This window comes from Dioscorea cayenensis, chromosome 4, assembly GCF_009730915.1.
Source record: "Dioscorea cayenensis subsp. rotundata cultivar TDr96_F1 chromosome 4, TDr96_F1_v2_PseudoChromosome.rev07_lg8_w22 25.fasta, whole genome shotgun sequence".
NCBI classification, from domain to species: domain Eukaryota; kingdom Viridiplantae; phylum Streptophyta; class Magnoliopsida; order Dioscoreales; family Dioscoreaceae; genus Dioscorea; species Dioscorea cayenensis.
This window is the reverse complement of record NC_052474.1, coordinates 9,631,879-9,653,284: the sequence shown is the minus strand read 5'-3', so window position 1 is coordinate 9,653,284 and position 21,406 is coordinate 9,631,879. Positions and strand designations below refer to the sequence as shown.

The window sequence follows — 21,406 nt, the reverse complement described above, 5'->3', positions numbered from 1 at the left end:
GGAGGAGTGATGGCTTCACACTTGTACCTCCACTAGCCGTCACAAAATGAGCCAAATGTTGGTCAAGATTGCCAATCCCCGTGAATTGCTTAAATTTAGGAACATTATATCCCTTGCAATAGGGCACCAGGTCATGGTAGCTGGGATAGGATTTGTCTCCATCTACCCTTGTCTTAATCACTTTGGCTTGATTTAATTCAGCGACTACCATTCGGTGTATCTCTTCCCGGGTCATTACAGCTGATTGTTCCTAAATGGGAACGTAAGAGGTTCCCCCATGTTCCACCATCTTGAAGGTTTCCTTTGGATGAGGTGTGGGACTTCTCAACCTTTGCACATTCTTCGTACTAAACCGAAGGGTTACACCTTGCTCAACTGGCCTAAGGGCTTCTCTCGGTCTTTGGGTTGGACTCCTCGATCTTCCTATTTGTTCAGGTTGATTTTCCATTATGATTTTGATTTGTTTCTACATTTGTAACATTGACCCCATCAACATTGCCATGTGTGTCATTAAGTCTTTGATATTCGGTATCACGTTATCCCTTTTGAGGAACAAAGACAGGTTCATCCTCTTCATCTTCGATTAGAGGATGTACTTCTTTATGTTTTCTTGGTATATGGAGTGGTGGAAGGCTAGTCTCTATTCCTTGCTCCTTATTTGGTGCCACATGGCTGGAACCTTCTTCTCCATTCAGGGAGTCTGCTGCTCTTCTACAGGATCTTGTAACAGGTCCCAATTGTTCTTGTTCAGGTACGGGATTTTCTCGTGCTTCAGTGACCATCCGACAAGTGTGTATTTTCATATCTACATCAAATATTTCTTCGTCCCTCATTTCTCTTCTCCATTGAAATTTAGACCGGGAAATCTTGGGTTAAGTTCCTATAGGAGCTAAATGGTCAAACACTGTCTTCTGCACTGTTGAAATCAGTTGCTTCTTCTTTTTATAAAATTCTTTTGGCCTTATCTTTTCTGACTGTAGTTTCTTTGATGCTGTATAATTCTTGTAAAGGTTCCGACTAAACGAATTCTTGTGATAGGACTTGGGAGGTCTACCAACTTTGTTTTCACTCAATTGGGGATGCAAGTCTGCAGTGGTTGCAATCTTTTTAACTAGCTTAAGAGGTTCAAATGAGTTATTGGAGGTACCAATTTGATTATTTTTGTGTCCTTGTAATGATACAAAATCCAACTTTTGTTTTGGAATTTTGACTTTCCTTTGTGTGGGCCTTGAAAACACACTTTTCTTCTTTGGCGTGTCTTCATCAGATGAATGGAAAATTCCATTTTCCAGCCCCTTTGTTGTAACGGTAAAGGTGGGCTCATTATCATCATCATTCGTAGGAATTACCCATTTAGGAAGGGATAACCTCTCGAATGCAGATACTCTTGGTGACTCCTTGACAGGAACGTCCTTTCCAGTTGCAGGAATAATCATATTGGGGCGACGACCTTTAGATGGAAGTCGTGGGACTGTCAGGTTCTCCTACAAAGGTGCAGGTCTCCATATGAATTGCACCGACTCACATATTGTGCCAAATTTCAGCTCTGCTCTTGCAGCTCCAGTGTTGAAGGTGCAATTGGGCAACTGAACCTCAGTTCCTTCGCCAAGGAAAATTGTGAGTTTTGGGCTTTTAGAGGTGGTTGAGTTCTTAAGTGCCATTTCCTACAAAATAAACAAAACATTATTAGATTTCTTTCACACGATGTAGGAATAGATGCCTTTACTTGTACTTTTGCTTCAAAGATGGGAGGAGAAGATGGGTCCCACTGGGCGTGCCAGAATTTGTGGGATCAAAAATATGCATCTGGCATCATGTCTTTAAAGAAGACACCAAACGGCACATCGAATCACAAATATAATATTTGCTTTATGTATTCATATATTCCTAATAGAGGCAAGCCTCTATTATTAATTACCCCAGATAGTATCTTGGGAACCTCCGATTAAGGGCAAAAGTACAAGTAAAAGGCAAAAAAATTTGCGAATTATAAATTTTGTTATTTTATTATATATATTTATATATATTCATATAATAATAATTAATTATATATATATATATCACTGTTGCTGCCTGTGCCTTGTCACCGAGTTGCGTGCCACATTGCCGTCCTTCAAATATTTCATAGCCGTCTTATAATTTTTGCCGTTGTGAAATGAATAAGTCGCCATTGCATGTGCCTTATTACTGCGTTGCATGCTTGGCTAGCTGATATATGCGATATCCATCTTCTTATCGCTTTGAAATTTATCATTGCCTTTGGGATATGAACTGTAATCGTTGACTAAGCCATGGTATTGCTTTGGGTAGAAAGAAATGTTGTTCAAATACCACACTTGATATATATCCATACTTATGTCGTCCCTCTTATGGTAAACTATGCACTTTGAATTTATATATGTGCATGCATATATCTCATTATTTCATAAGAAAGCTCCATGTGTATCTCTTGTATAATGGGACCCATAATTTATATATTTTTTATTATTATTTATTTATTTTGGTATTGCATACTTTTTTCCCATCTCATACACGTGAGCATGCTTTCTCATTCTTTTATTATTATTATTATTATTATTATTATTATTATTATTATTATTATATTTATTTTATTTTAAAATTTCATGCACGCATGCATGCCTTTTTTTCCATGCACGTATGCGTTTTGTTTTAAATCATACCCATATGCATGCATGACATGCTTCTCGGTGCTCATCATCATTTTTTTAATTTATTATGCCATGTATATCTCTTCATGGTGGGCCCATGTCTTTTGTTTGTTATTATTATCTTTTTTATTTTAACCCGATAGCAACAACCTAGCCCAGAGAGAAGAATTATCTCAGAGAGACTGGCAAGTGTCATCCATCTACTTCTGAATTTTAGTAACATAAAGCATTACTTATTGGCATATTTTTGTCACTTACAAAAAAACCAGATCATATTCTCCGTGCTTATAACAAACATTGAGCAGTGGTTGCTTTATCTCACTATCATGTTATGATATATAGCCGAGTGAGACCATTTCTCAAATAGCCTAAATGCAAGATCACTAGATGGCAACCATTCTTATCCAATTGATTAATTAATGCTCGTGCTCATGTTCTCAAATGTATGCATGCTTCTTATTTTTATTATTATTTTTATATTTTTTTTATTGTCACGCACGTACCTCATGCACGTGTGCATGCAAAAGTTTTTTATGCCCATATGCATGACATGCTTCTCATTCTTCCCATCATTTTATTTGTTTATTTGTATGCATTGAGATAACTCCATGCTCATCATTTTTGTTCCATGTACGAAGTCTGCGCTTTTAAATTATGAAAATCGTGAGGATTTTTTTTTCCTTTTTTTTTCTCTTTCTTTCTTCATTTTTTTTATTGTCATTTTCTTTCCTTTATGTCAAGCATGTATGCTTCTCATCTTTTTTTTTAATGTCATGCACACAATAAATAGCATGCTTTTATAATGGTGGATCCATCCATATGCTATACATGTCCTTGTTAGACCATATATATTTAATGTTTCAACTGATTAATTGGGTACATACATGCATGCATGCTTTTCTTTTTTTTATTGCTTTAAATTGATGTAAAAATTTCTGTATAAATGCTCAACAAATATGGTTGTTTCACAATATATTCTTGAGCACTTAAATAATTGCTATTTCATTAATATGCATTAGAAGGATCATAAAGGTTAACGGAGTCAATGCTTCAGATTGGTGTGTTGAAGCCTGAGAAGTCGGGACAGCAATGTTGATTTCTCCAAAGTTAAACCCACTAGCATGCTAAGAGGAGGAGCAATTTTTTTTCAAATTTTAGCAACACCTTGTACCCAACTCATTGATCCTGTTGGTGATTCTGGCATCTATCTATCTATCTAGAGAATTCTTGACACGCTATTCCTTTGAAACTGGGTTGATAAAATGGTAAAATACTGAGTCACGAGAGCTGACAACTCGCTCGTAGCTAGCCCTCAAGTACGTGACCTCTCCCTCAAGTACTGCACAACTAACAAGTCTTTCTTACTTGATCAACAACATGCAGATGAACCCCGATCGAGCTCATCTCTTAGGTGAGTGAGGCCATGGGCACCGAGATCTCGTAGAGAAATGGAGAAGGAAAGGCCAGGTATGTGGCCATAGAGGGTTCCAACCACGAGGTAGCGGCGAGGGAATTGAGAGCGATGATGACACATTGCAGAGGGGTTAATGAGTCTGTCTTCTTCTTTTTCCTCTTCGTCTTCATCTTCTTCTTGGTTTTCTTAGTTCTCTGGGGATTGTGTCAAGTGTTCTTAGGCCCTGTCTTTGAAGATGTCTAGGAGAGATGAGCTCGGGCGCTTGTTGATGGTGCATCATGTAGACGTGCTGACGACATCATTCAAGGACCCAGTATAGAGGCTACAAATGATGAATCGACGAAGGTTGTCGATCACTTTCATGGCTGTGGCTTCTTCTTCTTCTTCTTCTTCTTCTTCTTTGTCTTCTTCGGATGGAGAGAAGAGTGAGAGAGATTGAGCTCAGCAAGTCCTGTGAATCGATCAGTTATGCGAAGGGGGATGTCATGGCCAGCATAAGCATAGGAACATGGTACTCAAAGCTTGAGACCAAAGGACATCATGGTCCACCTCCCGTTCGAGCCTTGCCAGCATTACGCGAAACTCGTCATCGGTGAAGGCTTCCGTGGGAAGGGAAGAATCGCAACCACGAGTCTGGCGACGGCGAGGATCAAACGGCGGGTGACAAAAACTATACAACTACGGCGATCAGCAGGTGATAGAGGCACCATTGCGACCATAGGCATCCGACATGATTGGTGGCATTATCTCAGCCGCTCAATCACGCCGGCGGCATCAACCATGAATACGGCGGCAAAAACAGTACAACAATGGTGATTAGCAGGTGATAGAGGCACCATGGCGGTAATCAACATCCGGCATGATTGGTGGAATTATCTCAGCCACTTAATCACGCCGGCAGCATCAACCATCAACATGGCAAGTAGCAGCCACCATTATATATATATATATATATATATATATTATGTAAAATATAAAAGGAGAAAAGACATCTTTTTCTTCTTTGCTTTTCTTCTCTCTTTTTCTTGCTTCTCTCTTCTTCTTTTTTAAAAATCTTTCTCTGTTTTTTTTTCTCTAAATTTTTTTCCCCCTCCTGATTTTTTCTACTTCTTACCCTTTTAAAGAAACCCCTCTCATCCTTATCATAATCCCAACCACCTCCCGAAGAATCTTAACCGATAACCTATTCGCGGAACAAGTCAAGAGAAAGAGTATAAAATTAAATTTATAATTTATAATTTAAATTTTTTTTAAATTTAATTAATAAAATTTAAAGAGTGGATAAAATAAAATTTTAAAATTTTAATTAAATTTTCAAAATTTAATTAAACTAATAAAATTCAATCTGCCTCGGGATATGTGTTTGGGAGGCCCATAATTTGCATTTTCTCAGATTGTCTCGGGATCTGTTCTCAGGCTATATGAAATTTAGCCTCGCCTCGGGACGCGTATTTGGGCTATCCTAAGATTTGAGATTGCCTCGAGATATATGTTCTCAAGGGCAATCTTGTAATTTGCATTTTGTCTCGAGATATGTTCTCAGGGGCATTTTTTTTAATTTGTATTTTGCCTCGAAATATGTTCTCAAGGGAAGTTTTGTAATTTGCATGTTTTTATTATTTGCCTCGAGATTTGTATTTTAATCCAAGACAACCAAATAATTTATTTAAATAGAACACCCAAAATCAATTATAATTAGGACATTTAAATTTTAATCCTAACCATCATTTAAATTTTAATTAAATTGGGATTTGGATTCTATTAGGACATACGTTATTATTATTATTATTATTATTATTATTATTATTATTATTTTTACAATTATTATTATTATTTTGTTATTATTTTGTTTTTTATATATAAACAAGCTGCACCATCACACTTCGTGTTTGGATTTGGGGAATAGCACATGTGAGCGGCACCATTTTTCTTTCCATCCAAGATCGTCGCTTAACCCTTTTTCCTTAACTTTTCCTCGTTATATTGCATCGCTTATTTACATTGAGGACAATATAATTTTTAAGTGCGGAGAGGGTTGCATTCTTGTTGTTGATGAGTGCTTTGCTTATAATGATAGATGATTAGTTATCGGTGATTTTTAAACCTAGGGGGGCAAGTGTGTGTTAGTAACCATTGTACTGAAATCATGACTTGGTTTTACTTCCTTAACCTAAAACCCTTGTCACCTAACCCTAATTATGGTTCAACACATCCTTGTATTAAGTCATTGTGTTAAAAAAAAATTGGAAAGTCAGATTCCTCTTTAGCAATGCCCTACCAATCATTTTATAAAGTTTTGTTTTGTGAAAAAGTGGTAGAAAGAGCTATAACCTTGTATGAATGAAAGCCACTCTTAAGTACTCAAATTTTGGGTATCACAAATGTACATTTAATAACCTACCAAGAGAAAAGTCTACCTCTAGGGTGTATGAAGCTACTACCCATTGAGCATTATTCCGTTTTTAATCTCTTGCGACTATGGGGAACATAAATTAGGGTTTTCAAACACACACAGACACTAGGTTCTGGAAGTAAGAATATATTTGTTATTGTGCATTCATGTTCTTACTAACCCCTATGTTCCTTCTTCATTTGAAATTTTAACCATCTTTTTCCTGAGATCATAAGCATTGCACTCATCTCTTTTGTTATTGAGTATATGGTGATTGCTTAAGCATAAGCAACAACAAAAGTGTGGGGGTATTTGATGAGTGCACTTTATATATATGTTTTTATGCCCTAAATCCATCAATGTACTTGTTCTCAAGCTTACTACTGTGCATATGCGATGCTATTTTGGGTACTTTTGTTGTGTGTGCAAGAATAGGGGGCTCGATGTAATTTGGAGTGAAATTGGGAAGAAAACAAAAGAATACTTGGAAAGGGCTTGAGTACCCAAGCAGAACACGGGTGAGACGCGCTCGTGTCCTCCCTACTGAATATTTCAGCCTGATGTGTGTCCCCGTAAGAATTCTATCTAGAAGGTTGTTCTCAAGCTTGACACGGTCTAGACACGGTCATGTCTATGCCGTTGAAAAACATAGCCTGAACACAATTTTACTCAAGAAGAAGTGACACACACTGGGTGCTCCTGACACTTACGTGTCCCACCACTACACGGTCAAGACACAATCGTGTCGCTTCAACTGAATTTTCTAGGCGAGCCCTTAGCCATTTCACTCAGGATTTCCCTGACACAACAGGGTCCTAACACTCTCGTCCGTCGACTGTGCCAGCTCGAAAGCAGCCTTTTTAACTCTAGTTTCTTGGGTTTCTATCCATCTTTGTTCGGGGATCTTTTTCTCCACTGGGAGTACATTGATGAGAGCGAATATCACGCTTATCCACACCTTCTAAGCCAACAAGTAGCAAGGAAAGTGGTTCCAGCATACGGAGCTCGACATCGGAGGAAAAGCTTGAAGAGAAGGGAGTCATGTCTTCTTTCTTTAGATTTATTGTTATATCCTCCATGTTGTACCCACCCATGAGGGGCTAGCTAGCCAGGTTGTCCCAGGATGGGAACTATGTCACTGTGTATGCTTTGAACACTTGCATTTTTCTTGATTTACGGTGTTCTTTTGGTTCTTGTGTTAAATCTTGTGTTGCAAAACTTAATGTGCTTGATCTGCATACTTGCTTAGGTAAAATTCGATGGCTGATGGCACAATTGTTATTAGACTATGCAATGGCAAAACTTGGTGAGCTTGAACCCATAGTTATCTCTGCAAAACTTGATGTAGTTGAGAGTTGCAGTTGTAACATTGCTCATGAGCACACACTAGAGCCTAAGAATGCACCTGGTAAATCTAGAGGGCTAGCGAGCATCACTAAGTGCATAGGGAACATCCTGGGGCATTATTATCTTGTTGTTATCTTTTGTTGGCACTCGATCAGTGTTAAGTTAGTGTTTTTAGTCTAGTCCCTAAATTTCAACAACCGTACCCTTCACGGGGTACCACTATATTACTTGTGTGCGACACGTGCACTTGTGAAAAACTGATAAGTGCTTGTGCGATATGAATGCGAAACGTTCTTTCCTTATGTTGAGCATTACTTTTCTCGGGTTTTTACACTAATATGTGTGTTTTTATGTTACTTTTATACAGGTTGGGTTGTGAAACCAATTATGAAGGAAAGAAGCCAGTGTGGATCAAAATGCACCGATTTTGGAGGAAATCTTGCTAAAGTTCAAACGCGAAGATATGAGTCGGGTGCGAGATGCTAGAGTGTGTGCCAACCTCCCCGTATTTGAGTTAGCACAACCATTTGGATGGGCACAAGGGCAGTCACACTCAAGCATTCTGACTTATGCACATAGAACAAGATCTCCATCAACTTATCTGTCATTGAAGAAGCAAAGCGATCCACGGCATAAACGTGTGCTCATTTATGTTACCTCAATGAAAAGTGGATTCGGAAGTATTTTTGGTAGAGTACTGTAGTAGGTTGCTGTAGCAAACACTGTAGAAGTTACTCGCATACCGTACGAAAATGATAGCGTTTAGAGAATCCGACGCAGCGTGTGAAATTACCCACGCCCATGCGGAAATTCCATAAGGGCGCCCACAGGGGCGTGTGGATTCCCGATTCTAGCCCTATTTAAAGCCAATTCAGCCCCGATTTCAGGATTCTTTTCTCCATCGTTTCCCCAACTTGAGAGAGGGTTTCGGCTAGGGTTTTGAGAGGTATTGGCTAGGGTTTTGGAGAGGTTCTACGGCTCCGACATCGTCATTCCTTTGGAAGAAGGTTGGTAGGGGAGCTTCCGTCGAGGCGTATCCTATACCGGACAAGGGAATCTATGGACGACGAGTAGAGGACTTTCCACAAGACCATCGACACGACTATCGAGGAGGTTTCTCTATAGATTCATTACTTTTACATTCTATTTCTTTGATTGTACTTAGCTCCATGGAGAGCTAAACCCCTAGTGGGTAATTGGGTATTTGTGAACCCTACGATGTATTTGTTTCATTGAATCTCTTTATTATGCTTTCAATTAATTGATGTTTGTTGTGAGTTCCAACCTTGAATGTTTGATTGTATGAACATTTCCCCTAGAGTGACACTACTTTGAGAGTTCTTGTTGGTAACCTTGTGAGTGAGTGACACACCACGAGCGTTAGAAAAAGCTAGGTTGGAGAGGATTGAGAGGGTGAGTCGAGAGGTACAGGAGCGTCCCCTTTCCCCTTCGACGTGATAGATTCTACCTCCGTTCCTTGAGTTCTTTGTGGCCATAATAGAGTGAATGGTCTAAGAGATGACCCTCCGCTGGGGCTTAGTTGCGCGTGCAATGGAGTAAAGCGTTGAGGTGATCTTAGTATCTAGGGCTTAATCGTGGTTAGGGACCTTCCACCTGGACCAAAGGGTTAGGTCTATAATTAGGAAGAGATTTATCACTTAGAATCCCTAAAGCTCATTGCAACTCTATTCGAGTGCGAGCTTGAGAGGTTATCTAATCTCTCCTCCGGGACATGTATAGAGTTAGGCATAGTTGACCTTAGATTTGGGACTATGTATTTAAGGATTTCCATGACTCTCCATTGCATTGATTATGAAGCATAATAGAGGGTTCTTGCACTTGAAACGATTGTCCTAGGCGGAGCATTATCCGAGTACCCTATCTTTATCGATTGCCTTACCTCCTCCTTTACTCGTGCTCTCTTACTTGTTGTTTTTTAATTTTTGAGAATTGAATCATTGTCACACTTATCACTACTCGATCTTTCACATAGCTAAGAAGCGGATTAAGTGTTTTTTTATTCCCTACTCCCCCGTGGATTTGATACCCGCTCATCCGAATTATTACTCGACAAACCAAAGGCACTTTATGGGCTATACATGCAAGGGACCTTGTCAAGTATTTGGCACCGTTCCCAGGGAGTAGGCATTTAGAGATACTTTGCACTTTGTTTTCTTAGCTATTTCACCATATATTCTATTTTATATCTTCTTATTCTATCATCGTTCTGATTTCTTTTTCTTTCTTTTTGGGTGCAGCTCCAGGTTATGACACGAGGGAATCCCTCAATATTGATTGAAGGAGATCCTGAGCTTGAACGTACACTTAGAAGAAAAGGGAAAGAGCTTGTGCAAGAACAGTCTAATTTAGCTGATTTGGGATTGGAAGAATCTGAAAACATGGTACAACAGAATGAGTAACAGCGAACATTATCCGATTATGCTGGACCTTACGTAGTTTGGGGACAAAAGTCGAGTATTGTGCGCCCCCGATTCATACTCGAACTTCGAACTAAAGCGTGCATTCATCCACATGTTGCAAAGAATCACGACAATTCAATGGTTTGGCCGGTGAAGATCCAAACAGTCATATAAAGAGCTTTCTTGAGGTGTGTTATATGCTAAAGATAAACGGGGTGACGGATGATGCAATCAAGTTGCGAGCCTTCCCATTTTCCCTAGAGGGGAGAGCGAAGCAGTGGCTACACTCATTACCTAGAGCATCAATTACCACGTGGGAGGAGATAGTAGAAGCTTTTCTGGCCCGTTATTTCCCTCCCAAAAAATCAGCAAAGCTTAGGAACTAGATCTCATCCTTTGTTCAGTTGGAATTGGAGTCTCTATTCGAGACATGGGAAAGGTTCAAGGAGCTCCTGAGAAAGTGCCCGCAACACGGATTCCCGGAGTGGATGATTGTTCAGACCTTTTATAATGTTTTGAACCTGAGTACAAGGCAACTCTTAGATGCGGCAGCAGGAGGTACCTTAGGTAGCAAGATCCCCGATGAGGCCCGTCAGTTAATTAAAGAAATGGGGTTAAACAACTACCAATGGAATGCTTGAGTGAAGAAAAAAGTGGCCCGTTTCCATGAAATAGATGCGGTAACTTCATTGGAGGCTCAAGTAGAAAATTTGAGTAAGAAGTTAGATCTTCTAACTTCAAATAGAGTGGCGGTCGTGACTAATTACACTGGGTATGGTGGAGGACATGCTCCCTCTGATTGCCCGATCTCTATCGGTGATATTTCTTCGGTGGAGAACGTTGATTTTGTAGGTAATTGCATGAGACCTCAAGGAAACCCATATAGCAATACCTACAATCCGGGTTGGAAGAATCATCCCAATTTCTCATGGAGTAATCAGTGTCCACAAAAGGCCATGGGGCCACCGGGTCTCCAACAAAAACAACAAGCCCCTCAGGTGGAAAACAGAGTCTCAGGTTTGGAATCCCGAATGAATGACTTAGAGAAGCACTTGGCTAGATTTGTGCAATCTGTAAATACAAGGTTTGAATCAGTCGAGGCTACACTTCGCAACCACACCGCCTCTTTGCATAACTTTGAAAATCAGGTGGGGCAAATTGCGATGTCTCTCTCTGAAAGGCCGCATGGAAGCTTGCCGAGCAATACAGAGACCAACCCTAGAGAGCACGTGAAGGCGATCACTTTAAGAAGTGGTCATGAGGTTGAAGGTAGGCTTCCAAGTGAGAAGCCAAAAGAACACACACCCTAGGTTATAGAGGTAGAAGAGGGAACAAGCAAAGAGAAAGAGGTGGCACCCCCACCTTTCAAGCCAAGAATTCCTTATCCCTCTAGATTAAAAAATGACCAAGGGGATGAACAGTACAAGAAGTTCCTGAGTTTGTTCAAGAAACTCCACATCAATGTTCCTTTTGTTGAGGCATTGGCCCAAATACCTAAGTATGCGAAATTCTTGAAAAACTTGTTGACTAACAAGAGGAAGTTGGAGGAAAGTGCTTCAGTGATTTTAGATGCTTCATGCTAGGTGGCATTGCAAAAGAACATGCCAAACAAGAAGAAAGACCCGGGAAGCTTCATCATTCTGTGTAATATTGGCAATCTAGGTGAGGAAATGGCATTGGTGGACTCAGGGGCCAGTATCAACGTTATGCCATACACCTTCTTTCAAAAGCTAGGCTTGGGCGAGCCTAGGCCTACTCGGATAACTTTGCAACTAGCGGACCGAACAGTGCGACATCCGAGAGGCATCATTGAAGACGTGCTTGTCAAGGTGGACAAGTACATTTTTCCGATTGACTTTATAGTGCTAGACGTCGATGAGGATGCGGATATACCTTTGATACTTGGGAGACCGTTCTTGCGGACTTCCAAGGAATTGATTGACATGGACGGCGGAGAGCTAACTTTGAGTGTTGGAGATGACAAGTTCACATACCACCTTGCTGAAGCCATGCGGCATTCTCTTGATTTCGATGTTACATTATACTTTCTAGACACTACTGATGAGATTGTTGATGAATACATGCAAGAAATGTTTAATCCGGACCCATACGAGGGTTTGTTCGACCAAGAGGAGGATTATGAAGAAGTAATAATGCTTGGTTCGACGGAAGAAGTACCATCTACCACGGGGATCTTGAAGAAGGTGCTCCGAAAAATGAAGAGGGCTAGGAGACGCCACCGGAAATACTCCAACGCTATTGGAGACGTCCGTAAACTGAAGAAGTTGGATGAACCATCGCTAGTTGGTCTGAAGCCCGATAATTCACCCTCTATCCTCAAGAGACTTTGCACATCATGCTTTCAAGTCATGGGTAAGAGGGTAACCTTCATCTATGAACCCCGGTGAGGTAAGACAAGGTACGTCAAGCTTAGTGACATTAAACAAGCGCTTCTTGGGAGGCAACCCAAGTGTTTACTGTTTTCTTATCTTCTAGTTTAGCTTGTTTACATGAATAGTTTGTTAAGTGTTGGTGTCTTGATTTTAAGATGCTTGTGCTGAGATTTTCTTGTGGGCTTTGAGTATTCATCATGTGTTTTCATGTGGAATTGGCGAAGTTATGTCGTTTGAGCTTTATTCCATATTTTTCACTGGTAAAACTTGCATACTAGGGCAGGCTCTGAGTGTGTAAACATGTTCAGAAAATTTCTGCAGAGCCTGCAGGTTTTTCTAAGGCATCCAGTGAAAACGCATGGGCGTGTGTAATTTCCGCACGCCCATGGATTTGTATTACAAGCTCATCCATAGAAGGCACAGTGGCGTGCGGCTACCCCTCTGAACGACCATGTGAATATCGCACGCCCATAGGTAATTTCTGGACGGGCGTCTGATTTCCTGCCGAGTTTGTCAAATTATCCCGAGAGTGCACAAGCGCGTGAACTCACACCTGTGGGCGACCTTGTGAAAACTGCACGGGCGTGGGTAATTTCCGCACGCCCATGCGAATCTCTGCAGAGGAGCTCTCGCCATCACGAGAAAACACATGGGCGTGCGCTTGCCCCTGTGAGTTGAGATTGTGAATGTCCATGCCCGTCCGTAATTACATCACGGGCGTGCAAAACACTTAGGAGATTTTCTCGGATGTCCAGAGCAGTCACAGGGGTGTGCATCTGCCCCTGTTAGTCGGGTGCACGGGCATGCGTAATTTCCGCACGCCCATGGACGTGCGTTCAGAGACTGTGCGAGTTTCTCCCGAGAGCGCACAGGGGCATGCATCTACCCCTGTGGAGCTCTCTTAATGAGGCATACGGGTGTGGGTAATTTCCGCATGCCCATGTGGATGCGCAGAACGCCAAGGGGAGCGACTTCTTTTTAAAGAGGAGTAGTTTCTTTCCTTGTTCACATCCTCTATTCCTCTGAGAACGCCCTCACATCATTCCCTGACTTCCTTGTGTCAATTTAGTTGAGTTAATGCGAGGTTTTCCGGCAGAATCTTAAGTTTCTCATCTCAACTCATCGATTATGGCACCCCGGTCGAAGAAGAAAGCTGATAAGTGGCCGTGTGAGTCATCTTCCGAGTCTGAGGACATCAGTTTCACCATTCTGGAGCATAGGGTTCATTTTGAGCGGCTATCGAGAGTTCGTTTTTTACAGATTTGATTCCTTGATACGAGTATACTGAGAGATCTTCAGCAGGGAGACGAGTTGGCAATTGAGGTCAAGGATCTTGTATCGGTAGGTGTTTGGAGGCAGTTATTGACTATTAGAGAGCCAGCCATACGAGAGCTCGCATTGTTGGTCTTGTCATCATTTGATTTCGACAGATCCTGTTCGAGCTTTGACAGTATTGATGCCATTCAGTTCAGAGTATTTAGACACTACCATAGCTTGAGCGTTACTCAGTTTTCAGTTCTACTTGGCTTGTATGAGGATGCATTCACAGACACTGAGGAGTACTCTCAGTTACCGACTGATTATCCTAGAGCCTTGTCCCCGCAGAGAGCTTACAGAGTGCTATGTTGTCAGGGTCAGTACGAGCCGAGGTGTCCAAGGCCACGTGCCTTTCCCGACCTGCATACAAATATTTACATGGCATCATGAGTAGGTCGGTGAATGGCCGTGGTGATAGCACTAGTGTTCTGAGCCGACAGGAATTTCTGTACTTGTACTTGATGGTGCAGCGCCTACCGATTCACTTAGGACACATCATGGAAGAGTACATCAGACATCAGGGGCATTATGCTAAACTGGGAGAGATCTTGTTGGGCCCCTACATTATGAGATTAGTGCTGGGCATGGGTCTCTTGGATATGATTCATGGGGCTGAGAAGACGAGTATACCTACCCCCCTGAGTTTAGAGACACTGAGATTGATGGGCATGGTCCGTAGAGTTCAGACAGTGGTTTATGCGTTGGTGTTACCAGCTCTAGAGATAGCTGAGGGTGAGGGTGATCATGCCGAGGCTTCCCAGCCTGCTCCCCAGCCTCAGTCAGCACCGATGGAGACCGAGGCACCTTCGGCGGCAGAGGACGCTCCCCCGTACGTATGTTTTCACCATCTCGAGCCCATGACGCTTCGAGAGGCTCGAGAGTGCGGTGGGAGTGATATGGACCGAGGTGGCTGAGGCTCGAGCAGAGATTGCAGTGATTATGGCTACGTAGGCCACTCAGTACACAGAGTTCATGGCACGTTTCGACGTATTACAGCAGATCTTAGAGCGAGACGTCGCCTCCTCATTTGTCTTGTGACCGAGGACTCCTCAGCCCCCCTTGGTATCTCTTGCACCCCCATCCTCTATTCCAGCACCGGTGGATCCACCTTATGTTTCCCCACCACCAGCGTGACACCGATATTTGACTTTATTTTTTCTGCATTTTCTTTATTCTACATTTTATTTTAGACTTGTTCACTCAAAAAGGATTCTCCTTCTGAGTTTATTTTCATTTTGCAGTTCGAGTTGTATTCATTGTCTATCTTTTATATATATACTCGAGTTATTTTGTTTTTATTGAGCTTCACTGAATCCTCTCGTATATGCGTGCAGATGGTCTTGTCATTTGGGAATTGAGACTTTGTCATGGGCACGGCCAAAGTGCTTTGGCACTTGACCGTGTGAGCTTCATAACCCATTGGAACACTACTCCCAAGGATTTAGCTTCATCAAACGCAACACTAGGAATTAGGGGAGTATTGTTTTAAGTGCTTCTCCCACATTTGCTTTTGATTGATATCCATTATGACTGAGCTTGCATGTGTACATTGGGGATAATGTACAACTTAAGTGTGGGGAGGGGGTTTCATAGTGCACACATCCTTTTTATCGTTCTTAATTGATATACATGCACACATAGCTAATGGCGGTTCACCTTAGTTGTATTGATTGTATTCTTGAGTTTAGGAGAATTTTTAACATTGAATATCTTCATGGTCTAGTTTTATTTGAATTTTTAGGAATTTTTGCCCGATTTACACTCAGTGCACTGCTCACTCTTTAAAACTCTATTGGAAATTCATGTTCGATGTTAAAGGGACTAGTTATAGTTGTTTCTTGTGTTAAATTCTGAAGAAAAAAAATGATGAAAAGAAGGAACAAAATAGTTTTCTTGTTTGTTTTGCATTTTGGGTGGAAAGAGCTACCACCTATGTAGAATGAAGCTACTCTCATAAGTCGGATACTAGTTATGCCCTAATGAGAGAAAGAGCTATCTCATAGGATGAGTGAAAGCTACCACTCCGGTAGAAAGAGCTACCACCTCGAAATTGTGAAAGGCACCTTAGCGGCCGCTTGGGAAAGGGCTATCTTAGAGAATGTGTAAAGCTACTACCATCTTTAAAATTTTTGTTACTTTCTTGTTATAGATAAATAAGTCCCTTATACTTAGAGCTTTGAGGAATATACCTTGGGTTGACTTGAGTGAGTCCACACACTTTCACGATTTCGGGTTTGTTGTCTTTTTTCTTATTCAAGTTTTTGACTAGAGCTTCGATTTTTCATATTTAGTGATGATATTTCCCTTATGTGTAGAATGCTCTCTTTGTATACTTTGGTGAACCTAAGGCCAAGCACTTTCAATATTTTCTTCATTGATGCACAGAATATTTAATTTTTGCTTGAGGACAAAAAAAAACTTAAGTGTGGGGGAGTTTGATAAGTACTTGTGCGATATGAATGCGAAGCGTTCTTTCCTTATGTTGAGCATTACGTTTCTCGGGTTTTTACACTAATATGTGTGTTTTTATGTTACTTTTATACAGGTTGGGTTGTGAAACCAATTATGAAGGAAAGAAGCCAATGTGGATCAAAATGCACCGATTTTGGAGGAAATCTTGCTAAAGTTCAAACGCGAAGATATGAGTCGGGTGCGAGATGCTAGAGTGTGTGCCAACCTCCCCGTATTTGAGTTAGCACAACCATTTGAAGGGGCACAAGGGCAGTCACACTCAAGCATTCCGACTTATGCACATTGAACAAGATCTCCATCAACTTATCCGTCATTGAAGAAGCAAAGCGATCCACGGCATAAACGTGTGCTCGTTTATGTTACCTCTATGAAAAGTGGATTTGGGAGTATTTTTTGGCAGAGTACTGTAGCAGGTTGCTGTAGCAAACAGTGTAGAAGTTACTGTTCACAGCCGGCCGAAAATGACAGTTTCAGAGGGGCGCCTACAGGGGCGTGTGGATTCCCGATTCCAGCCCTATTTAAAGCCGATTCAGCCCCGATTTCAGGATTATTTTCTCCATCCTTTCCCCAACTTGAGAGAGGGTTTCTGCTAGGGTTTTGAGAGGTATTGGCTAGGGTTTTGGAGAGGTTCTATGGCTCCGACATCGTCATTCCTTTGGAAGAGGTTGGTAATGGAGCTTCCGTCGAGGCGTATCCTATACCGGACAAGGGAATCCATGGACGACGAGTAGAGGAATTTCCACAAGACCATAGACACGCTCTATTAATTCATTGCTTTTACATTCTATTTCTTTGATTGTACTTAGCTCCATTGAGAGCTAAACCCCTGGTGGGTAATTGGGTATTTGTGAACCCTACGATGTATTTGTTTCATTGAATCTCTTTATTATGCTTTCAATTAATTGATGTTTGTTATGAGTTCCAACCTTGAATGCTTGATTGTATGAACATTTCCCCTAGAGTGACACTAGGGTTGAGAATTCTTGTTGGTAACTTTGTGAGTGAGTGACACACCACGAGCGTTAGAAAAAGCTAGGTTGGAGAAGGTTGAGAGGGTGAGTCGAGTGGTATAGGAGCGTATCCTTTCCCCTTTGACGTGATAGATTCTACCTCTGTTCCTCGAGTTCTTTGCGGGTATAATAGAGTGAATGGTCTAAGGGATGACCCTCCGCTAGGGCTTTGTTGCGCATGCAACGGAGTGAAGCGTTGAGGTGATCTTAGTATCTAGGGCTTAATCGTGGTTAGGGACCTTCCACCTGGACCAAAGGGTTAGGTCTATAATTTGGGAGAGATTTATCACTTAGAATCCCTAGAGCTCATTGTAACTCTATTCGAGTGCGAGGTTGAGAGGTTATCTAATCTCTCCTCCGGGACATGTATAGTGTTAGGTATAGTTGACCTTAGATTTGGGACTATGTATTTAAGGATTTCCACGACTCACCATTGTATTGATTAGGAAGCATAATAGAGGGTTCTTGCACTTGAAACGATTGTCCTAGGTGGAGCATTATCCGAGTACCCCATCTTTATCGATTGTCTTACCTCCTCCTTTACTCGTGTGGTCTCTTACTTGTTGTTTTTACTTTTGAGAATTGAATCATTGTAACACTTATCACTACTGATCTTTCATATAGCTAAGAAGCGGATTAAGTGTTTTTATTCGCTACTCCCTGTGGATTCGATACCCGCTCATCCGGGATTATTACTTCGACAAACCCGTGCACTTGCGGGATATACGCAAGGGGACGTTGTTAAATTTTTGGCGCCGTTGTCAGGGAGTAGGAGTTTGGAGATACTTTGCACTTTGTTTTCTTATCTATTCATTCATTCATTCTATTTCACATCTTCTTTTCCATCATCGTTCTGATTTTGTTTTCTTTTTTTTGGTGCAGCTCCAGGTTATGACCTGAAGGAACCCTTCGATATTGATTTAAGGAGATCCTAAACTTGAGCGTACACTCAGAAGAACGGTAAAGGAACTTGTATAAGAACCGTCTAATCTAGCTGAGATAGAAGTAGAAGGGTCAGATGGAAGAATAGAATGAGCAACAAAGGACACTTTATGATTATGGTAGATCCTCAGTTTTGGGCACATAATCGAGTATTGTACAACCCCCGATTACAGCTCTGAACTTTGAGCTAAAGCCGACATTCGTCCAAATGATTCAGCAAACAGCGCAGTTCAATGGTTTGGCCGATGAGGATCCAAACAACCATATAGAGAACTTCTTGGAAGTTTGTGATATGCTGAAGATTAATGGTGTATCAGATGATGCTATCAGATTGAGGGCTTTCCCATTCTCTCTTAAGGGAGGAGCCAAGCAGTGGCTACATTCTTTGCCCAAGGCCTCCATCACGACATGGAATGAGATGGTCGAAGCTTTTCTTGCTAAATACTTTCCTCCGAGGAAGTCGGCCAAGCTTCGTAATGAGATTTCGTCGTTTGTACAGATGGAGTTGGAGTCATAGTTTCAGATATAGGAGTGCTTCAAGGATCTTCTGCGAAGGTGCCCATAGCACGAATTTCCCGAGTGGATGATTAGTCAGACTTTCTGTAATGGGTTGAATCCGAGTACAAGGCAATTGTTAGATGCCACCGCAAGAGGCACAATGGGGAGTAAAACCTCGGAAAAATTCCCGACAGTTAGTGGAAGATATGGCCATGAACAGTTATCAGTGGAATGCACAGGAAAGGAAAAAGGTGGCCAGGCTCTATGAAACAGATGTAGTAACTTCATTGGCGGCTCAAGTGGAATAGTTCAATAAGAAGTTAGATCTTCGAACTTCGTATAGAATGACGGCTATGACTACTTGCACTGGGTGTGGTGGAGGACATGCTCTCTCCGATTGCCCGATTTCCATTGGTAATGCATCTTCAGTTGAGAAGGTTGATTTTGTGGGTAATGCAATGAGGAACCAAGGGAATCCATATAGCAACACCCACAATCTAGGTTGGAAGAGTCATCCTAATTTCTCGTGGAGCAACCAAGGTCCACAAAAGGCCATCGCACCACCGGGTTTCCAACAATAACAAGCCCCAAAGATGGAGAACTGAGTTTCAGGTTTGGAGACCCGAATGACCGATTTGGAGAAGGCCTTGACTAGGTTTGTGCAATCATCGGATACAAGGTTTCAATCAGTTGAGGCTACACTTTGCAACCACACCGCTTATTTGCACAATCTTGAAAATCAAGTGGGACAAATTACGAAGTCTTTATCGGAGAGACCACAAGGGAGCTTGCCGTGTAATACCGAGACCAATCCTAGAGAGCATGTGAATGCGATCACTTTGAGAAGTGGTAGTGAGGTTGAAGGTAGGCTTCCGAGTGAGAAGCCCAATGAACACACACCCGAGGTCATAGAGGTCGAGGAGGGAATAAGGAAAAAGAAGGAGGTGGCACCCTCTTGATTGATAAATGACCAAGGGGATGAACAATACAAGAAGTTCCTGAGTTTGTTCAAGCAACTCCACATCAATATTTCTTTTGTTGAGGCATTAGTTCAAATGCCTAAGTATGCAAAATTCTTGAAGGACTTGTTGTCTAACAAGAGGAAGTTGGAGGAGAGTGCTTCAGTGATCTTAGATGCTTCTTGCTCGGCGGTGTTGCAAAAGAATATGCCCAATAAGAAGAAAGACCCAGGAAACTTCATCATTCCGTGTAACATTGGCAATTTGGGTGAAGAAATCGCATCGACGGACTCAGGGGCCAGTATCAACTGTTAGGATTATGCCCTCAAATGCCAACAAGGATAGTTGTATTAGGGCATTTTATTTGTATTATACATTCTTATTCTTATTAAATAGCCATTTATTTTGATGTTCATATAAATCTTATGATGGCATTATAATTAGTTTTGAATATCATAGTCCATATGTATTAAGTTAAACCTTCTACTCTTTGTGGGATAAAGAGAAGAGCACTAGAAGGGTTTGGTACTTATACACTTAAATAGTTCGCAAATCAGAGAATCTTTCATTGGGCATTAAAGGTTCATAAGGATTTGTAAGACATATATTTTGAAAAAGAATGCTAGTTGAACACTATGGAATAGTGGGAGCATATGTCATAAATACATCATTGGGAATTGGTGTATTCGAACATGACTCGCAACAATCCAATCACATGGGTTTTACTCTTTGACAGTCAATGATTGAGATTGTTGGTTATGATCATATGAGTGGACCTTAGACCTGAGGTATCATGATCACAATGTACTTGTGACGTCTTGTCTATTACTAGAGTTGTTAGGTTTAGTTTATGTTTTGGTAGGGCCAACCTCGAAGTGTGACTATGTCGGGCAAGTAGCAGTTGTGAGTGATCACCAAGAAGGAATTCGTTCTCTCGGAAGTAAACAAGTCAGTATCCTATGCAATTATAAATATGTGAGATTAGAAGACCTTGACCAAGGCAGTCAAACTAATCGTGTGGGACACGAAAGGTAGTTTGGTAATCTCACCCTACTATAGTTATTTGCATATGATCGAACTCAGTGAGTTTGACAATTACCATGACTCTCACTCAGTTGGGATACAAGAACGAAAGGTTTATACACATATGGCAATCATAATCGGAAAGGTTCGTAATGATCTACTCATTCGTGTTTAATTGTGCTACGACGTGCGGCCACGGGGCTGGCTAGGTGTCACTCACGTTCTTTGGTATCCTCCCATTGCCAATCAGAACAAACCTAGGGAGTCACGCTTAAAGGGATAAAGAATCAGTCTTGTTTTGAGTACAGGGGCAAAATTATCAATTTATAATTTTACTTCATGGGATGAGTGAAATTGTAAATTGGTCTAAAGTTTTTGTCTTAAGTTTAAATTTTGATTTAAATTCGATGGAGATCAAAATTATGAAGACTCAAAGATAAAAGTGGTTTTAGTTGGATTAGGACTCATATTTCTAATAGAACTTCTATGGTAATGTTTATCATATTATGAAGGTTCATATTTCAAATAGAACTCATAATTGAATAATGTT

At 41.2% G+C, this 21,406-nt stretch overlaps 1 non-coding gene across 1 annotated transcript; it reads right to left on the bottom strand.

Moving 5' to 3' along the window:
- Positions 1-10,613: 10,613 nt before the first annotated feature.
- Positions 10,614-10,720, bottom strand: LOC120259630. Its single transcript, XR_005536187.1, has one exon. It is a non-coding gene; the product is annotated as a small nucleolar RNA R71 (small nucleolar RNA).
- Positions 10,721-21,406: the final 10,686 nt, after the last annotated feature.